Genomic DNA, 7,515 nt, shown 5'->3' on the forward strand with positions numbered 1-7,515 from the left:
GGTATGGTGCCCTCTTCTGGCCTGCAGGCATACATGTAGACAAAATATTGTATACATAATAAAATAAAAATAATAAAAATAAATTAAATTAAAAAAAAAAACTAATGAGACAAGCTTAAGCTAAGGCCAAGTTTTAATAACTAATAATAAGTCTCTGTGTCATTTTTTGGAATCTGGTGGTCTAAAGAAAAATCCACCTAGGCTATAGTTCAGGCAACCAACCTTGTTTACAAAAGTGAAAACAGGTATCTTGTTGTGCGTGAACAGGCCTCAAATTCCAGGAAGTTGTGTGTCCTTTGGCAAGTAAGGTATACAGGTTTATTTTTCCTTGGATGAGTAGGGTTTACCAGATTAGAGGCATTTTTGTTCTATAGAACAAAAGATAAGCACAGTAATCAAAACTTAAAACATAAATTTAACCCTCTTAATTCCTGTGTTCAGGAGATAAACAGGTTCAAGAAAAGCCTGATGCTAAAGGGAGCGGTGGCCTCAGGGCAAGACCCTATCCAGCTGAGCGTCCAACTTGTGGAAGGAATTAAAGAAAAGCTTAGGCGTGGGAGCCCTAACCTTTACCCCAGCATTTAGGAGGCAGAAGCCGGCAGATTTTTGAGTTCAAGGCCAGCCTGGTCTACAGATTGAGAATAGTTTGAGGACAGCCAAGCTTAGACAGTGAAGGAAGCCATCAAAAAACAGAAAACTGGGGAAAATGTATTTGAACGAAGGGGCCATGTTCCAGCCCCAGCAAACAGCAGACCTTGATATCTTTGGTTCTGGTTTTAGAGTCAAGGATACGAGAAAGAGATTATGAAATCTCCCTCCGTGACTAAGGAAAACTGCTGACCAGGCATGGGGCAGGGGTGTTCCTGCATGGAGACCCAGAGAGGCCATTGCATGAATCTGTAAAAGTGAAGCCTGGATTGCCGTGGAGAACCCAAAATGTTGAAGATGCCAGAGCTGAGGGATACCTGCTGAGGAGAGCTGATAACAGGGAGGGGTCCAGCTCAAGGGAAAGAAGTGTCCAGTCAACAAAGCTGAAAGGAGTTGCAGATCTGAAGAGTGCTATAACATCAGATATGGAGACGCACAGTTTGGAGTTGCCCGGCTGGTTTTGCTCTTGCTTTGAAACGGTAATTTATATCCTGTGTCATTATATGTTGGAAGTATGTGATTTGCTTTTTTATTTTGATTTTATAGAGACTACAGTTTAGAGATTGTCATGAGACTCAGACAAGACTTTGAACTTTAGACTTTTAAACATTGCTGAGATTGTGATAGACTATGGAGACTTTTGGAGTTGAACTGAATGCTTTTTGCATTATGTTATGCATACAAGCCTATAACAACCAGGGAGTGGAGTGTGGTGCTTTGAAAGAAAACGGTCCCCATAAGCTCATAGAGCGTAAGCACGGCCTAACTAAAACAGCGTCTCCTCCCAACAACAGAATAGTAACTAAGACAGTAGGTCCACCCCTTACTCCACCTGTGCTTCCTCACGTACCTGCTTTCCTGCTTTCTGCAGTGCGTTACAGCAGCAGAAGGTGTTGGCCAAGTGCAGCTGACCAACCTTGAGCTTTCCAGCCTCCAGAACCAGGAGTCAAAATAAACCTGTTCCATCATAAATCAGTTTCAGAAGTTTTGTCACTGCAAGAAAATCAGAGCCAGAGATGGCTTTGTGGGAGTGGGATATGTACTTAGGGTGAGCCAGTACTCCTGGGGAGGCGCAGAAGTCTATAAAAGCACCGCAGTCCATGTGTGCAGGATCAGGACTGAACTCTTAGAATGAGAGCTAGTAGAACAAGGTTCATCTAAACTGCTAGCAAAGCTACAGGTAAATTTAAAGTGTGAGCTGCACATATTCCTGCCAGGGTGAGAGCTTGTGTCTATGCTCACTGGGCCCTTTGCTGTTTCCACTTAACATCCCCACAGTTTCTGCAAGGGAGTTCCCTTCACCCTCCCTAATGTGAATGAAGATTCTCAGATCATTTCCCAAACCTATCCTCGTGTGTATGTAGTGGGGAGGGGTTTCTGAATAATGCACTTACCTGGAAATACTAGTTCTTCGCTAACAAGCTCTGAGATGTTAACCTACCAGCTCAGGCCAAGTTTAGGTTTGGTTTTGGTTCTGTCAGTACTGGGGACTAAACCTAGGGCCTTGCACCTGTTAAGCAAGCTCTTCTTAGCTTCTTTTTTACTCTTTATTTTGAGAAGAGTTGCACAGGCAGGTCCTGAACTCTTGATCCTCCTGCACCAGCCTCCCTAGTAGTTGGGACTACAGGTCTGTGCCCCAAGACCTGACTTACCAGGAGCTTTCAATGGCCACTCATTCACTTTGACCCCTCCTTGTGTTCATTTTCGATCATAAGTCGTTGAAGGTGAGGACACTATTTTGGGTCCTGCCATTAAATTCTAGGAATAATCCAACAGAAATATAGTCTGTATGTAAAAATAGAAAATAAAGTTAGTAAATATATTAAGAAAGAAAAGGGCATGGAGTTAGGTGGGTTTTGAAGAGTTAGGGGAGAGGAAATCGTGATCAGAATATATTGTATGAAAAACATTTTTTTTCTATTAAAAAGTGGGGGTCTTCTAGCACTCAGGAGTCAGAGGCTGGTAGATCTCTGAATTCAAGGCCAATCTGATTTATATAGCAAACTACTGGCTAGGACTACATGGTGAATATGTGTGTGGAAGAGAGAGAGAGAGAGAGAGAGAGAGAGAGAGAGAGAGAGAGAGAGAGAGAATAAAGAAGAGGAAAAAAGGGCCTTTGCTTCTCATGTTGACATGATGGATCAAGAAAGGCTCCGGTCCGCAGTGAAGATGGGGTTCTCCTGCTCGCAGTGGAGATGGGGTTCTCTGGTCTACAGCGGAGATGAGGTTCACCAGTTCACAGTGGAGATTCTCCAGCCAGTGGGAAAAGCAGAGCAGGTTATGATCAGACCAAAATGGGGTTTTCTCACTTTTCTGTCCGTGATAGTGTCAGCTGTAGCCATGCTCCTGAGGTAGCAGGATATGGGACTCTGCTCTGTAAAAACACCCTTCACTTAATCCACAGTGATGTTCCAGTGAGTCTTTTAATTTGAAGTTAAATCAAGAATAAGGAAAAATTCTTAGAGATATTTATCCTGCTTGTATCATATGGGAATGCCCATCCTGTCCTTCCAATGCTAGGTATTGCCATGGTCTTGCATATGCTAGGGAAGTGATTTACCACTGCGGCTCTCATCTGGAATTTTAAAAAACATACTTTATGTGTATTCATGTTTCATTGTGTATATATATGTGCACATGTGTGTGCAAGTACTTGTTGGAGCCAAAGGGTATTGGATTCCCTGGAGTTGGAATGACAGTTGTGAGCTGACTGATGTGAATTCTGGAAACATAACTTGAGGTCCTCTGCAGGAACAATCAATGCTCTTTTGTTTGCTCTATCATTTTTTGAGACACGGTTTCTTTGTGTAGCCCTGGCTGTCTGGAATTTGCTCTATAAACCAGGCTGGCCATGAAAGGTCCACCAGCCTCTGCCTCCAGAGTGCTGGGATTGAAAGTGTGTCCCACCACTGTGGGGCAGCGGAGAACACTCTTAACCCCTAAGCCATCTCAGCCTTCTCACCTGGCATTCTTACGTGGGTCAAGTTCCTCGTACAGGCTGAACTCAGAGCTAGGTGCTGGGATGCATGACGGGAAGATGCTGCAGACCAGTGGAGACACTACACAATACACGCGGCAGTCAAGGCTGGGAAACAGGAAGGATTTGAAGCAAAGAAATGTGAGCAGACTGACGAAAGACACATCCTCTGCCCGGTCAGGAACAGTAGCGAGGAATGTAAACAGGGATGATGCTGCCTGTCTACCGGCACTGTGCCAGATGGAAGAGCCATTCTGGTCACTCGAGAATTTGTGCTTGACCTGAGACCCAAAAAGAGCAACCGAAAGGATTGGAGATGTTAAAGCAACGCGCTGTGTTTTAGAGAGAAAGTACTTTACATTTCTGGGGCTCCGTGCAGCTCTCTCACAGAGGTTTGTCGGGATTTTCATCATTGCATGATAGAGTGGAGGATGACACATGGCTGGCTAAGTAGCAAGGACATGGTTCGGGTCTTATCTGGGGCTTCCGAAGCAAAGCCTGCTAGCGTCTCCTGAGTCACCTGAGGCAGGGTATCAAGGCTCTCGGAGCCTCTATTTTCTGATGTGGCAAATGCCTGAAAATATATTTAATCCAGTAAAATCAGTTTGCTGGTTATTATTAAAAAAATAAAGACCACATTAAACAGAAAACATTAGCTGTATTTCACATGGTGAAAGTTTTGTTATTTTGTGAACTTTGCTTTCAGCCAGTCATTTGTCCTCAGTGTTGGGATTTGTCCTGGAAACCAATGCGCCGTTAGGGGCTTCATCCACGGGTGGGTCTCATCAGGAGATGGTACAGCCGCTGCACACTTGGCTAAGCGGCAGATGCTGTCATGTATATGGCTTTCTCACTGACTGAGCTGTCTTCAAGCAGCATGGCTGTATGAATGTGGTCCGTGTATAAATGTGTATAAAACTATCAAGGCAATGCATGTGTTTGTGATACAGACAGATTTCCAACTCCAAGGAGATTAGTTCCTTCCACTTCAGAGACCATGTCATGACCTTGTTTCTGCAGGCCAGTGCATTGATGGCCACTACTATTTAGTCAGTACTTAACTGTTCTTGTGCCCACGGCCCTGGCTGCTCTCATGGACAAATCTGAAGCTTCCCCTCTGGGTTTGAGTTTTGTTGTTTTTAATACAAGGTCTCACACTGTAGTGCTAGGAAGCCTGGAAATCAGTATGTAACCTATGCTGGCTTCAAATCCACAGTAATTCTCCTGCCTCGGCCTCCAAAGTCTCGGATTACAGGTGTAAGATAACATACTCATATTATAAATCAGTATTTTTTAGGGTATATTAGTAAGTGTTTTTACGTTTTTACTCTTCAGTTTGGTCGTGTTCTTTTAGAACAGTGTACTTGCTTTATGGCAAGCCCTTGCTTTACCATTTACGTTGTCAGTGGCGACATCTAGTGGTCTTGTTGCCAGTGCCCTTCAGTGCCGGTCCTTTGTATGCTCTAATTAGTCTATATAATAAACCTATAGCGCTATGGTGCTTTCTTGGATTCCTTTCCAAGTTGTCACGTGGCTTCAGGAAGCCACTACTAGTTACCAAGAAAGCTGTTAACAGAGGCAGTCTGACGTGCCGTAGCCCAGCAAATCTGCGCATCTAGTAACTACCATTTGCCCGGCTTTGCATCATAAGTACCTCAGCACTTAGTAAGTAGCCGTTGGATAGTTGAATTGCATAGGTAATCACCAAGCCAGGGGATGTAGGTTTAAAAGACAGAAATTTGATCAGCGACAGAAAGGCCAAGAACATTTAAAACGTAGTGATGAATAGAATCCAATTGGGTATACTCAATAGGTTTTCACCTACACCTACGGTGAGGCTATCAATACCTATAATCCCAGCATTTAAGAGGCTGAGGCAGTAGTGTCATGAGCCACTGTTATTTACAATACTACAATCAAGCCAATAAGTGCAACCAAACCAAACCAGAATGGCAGGTGCACTTTATAGGTTCCATGGGATGGATCAGTAATACTGTTTATTCACATAGACTCATTTATGGGCTGGAAAGTTGGCAGTGATGTTGAGGTGGGACCTAGTCATAGTATTGCATTGCTGTGAGGAGACACCATGACCATGGCAACTCTTATTTTTAAAAGTATGTAATTGGGGCTTGCCTACAGGTTCAGAGGTTTGGTCTGCTTTCATCATGGTAAGGTACACGGCAGAACTCAGGCAGAACATGGTGCTAAGGAATGGAGTAGAGAGTTCTGTGTCCGGATCTGCAGGCAACAGGGAGAGAGCCACTGGACCTGGCTTGGGCCTTTGAATCCTCAGAATCCACTCCCAGTGACACCACTTCTTCCAACAAGGCCACACCGCCTGCCTAATCTTTCCCAAGTAGTGCCTCTCCCCACTAACTAAGCATTCAAACATCTGAGCCTATGGGGGTCGTTCTTAGCCCAATCACCACAGACCTAGTGGGAAGTAATAATGTCAGGCTCCACCCCCGTGAATGGATTAACGCTGTCCCACAGGATTGGGTCAGGCAGAACTTTAGGGACTACATTAGTTCTCTTGAAAATGTATTGTTCTCTGGACCTATACTCCCCTGAGTGGAGTGGGATCTCTCACTTGTACATACTCCCTCTGGTGAGATGCATTCCACTGTGATCTCACCAAGGTTAACCAAGTGCCAGTGTCCTGCTCTTCAATCTCTAGAGCTGTGAGCTGAAGAAACCGGTCTTGTGTATAAGGTACCAGTGTCTGGTGTATGAATAGCAGTGTAGATGAGACTAAGTCATCACCCACAGACCCTCACCATTGTGGGAACATTTTATAAGTGATATGAAACTACATTCAACTAGACGCTGTTTGCAACTGTGATTAAAAGGAAAATTTGGGGAGCAGGAGGGATGGCTCAGTTGTTAAAAGCACTTGCTGCCGTGGCAGAGGACCCAGGTTTGGTTACCATCAACCATGTAAAGGTCTACAACCAGCTTTATCGCCATGTCCTGGCTGGTTTTTGGGTTTTTTGTTTTGTTTTTTTGTGGACACAAGCTAGAATTATGAGAAGGGGAACATAATTGAGAAAATGTCTCCATATTGGGCTTAGGTAAGCATGTGGAACATTTTCTTGATTACCGACTGATGTGGGAAAGGCCAGCCCATGGGCACTAGACTGGGCAGGTGGTCTTGGGTTGCATAAAAAGCAGGATGATTGAGGTGGGAAATAGCACCCTTTGTGTGAGTTACACTTCAGTTCCTGCCATCAGAGTGTCTGCCTCAACCCTCAGGGATGGGCGCCACTTGAAGTACAAGATGAAGTAAACCCTTTCCTCCCCATGTGACTCTTTATTGGGAATTTGACCTAACCATAGAAAAGTAACCAACACACTCTAGCTCTAGGGAATCCAGCACATTCTTCTGCTTCCCATGGGCACTGCACACATATGATATACATACACACATTAAGGCAAATACATAATACATTTATGTATTAATGCATCTCACCTTAAAAATCTCTTAGAAAATAAAATGAAAATTTACTATTGTAAGTCTTGCTCACAGTTGAACAGAATTACATAGTAGTTTCTAAATGACTTTTAAAAATCTAAAGATGAATTAAGAACATATTTCCAGAAAATAATATGTGCACTTACACACCTGTACATGCACGCATAACCAGAAAATTCATGTCATCAGGATGGTCCTACACCTCTTATATGTGCACACTATGGCCAAGAGGCAAAGGAGTACAGTAATGGGAAAATACATATGCAATGTGTAAAATACAGAATGAACAGAATCATCTAGTAAGACTTAAGAGTCTAGAGTGGGGCTGAGGGAAAGACCGGGACATAAAATGTCCACTGTGCAAGCATGAGGGCCTCAGTCCAAGTCCCCAGAAGCAGGTTCAGTGAACTGCTGA

The sequence above is a fragment of the Microtus ochrogaster genome, chromosome 19, assembly GCF_000317375.1.
Source record: "Microtus ochrogaster isolate Prairie Vole_2 chromosome 19, MicOch1.0, whole genome shotgun sequence".
Lineage (NCBI taxonomy): Eukaryota > Metazoa > Chordata > Mammalia > Rodentia > Cricetidae > Microtus > Microtus ochrogaster.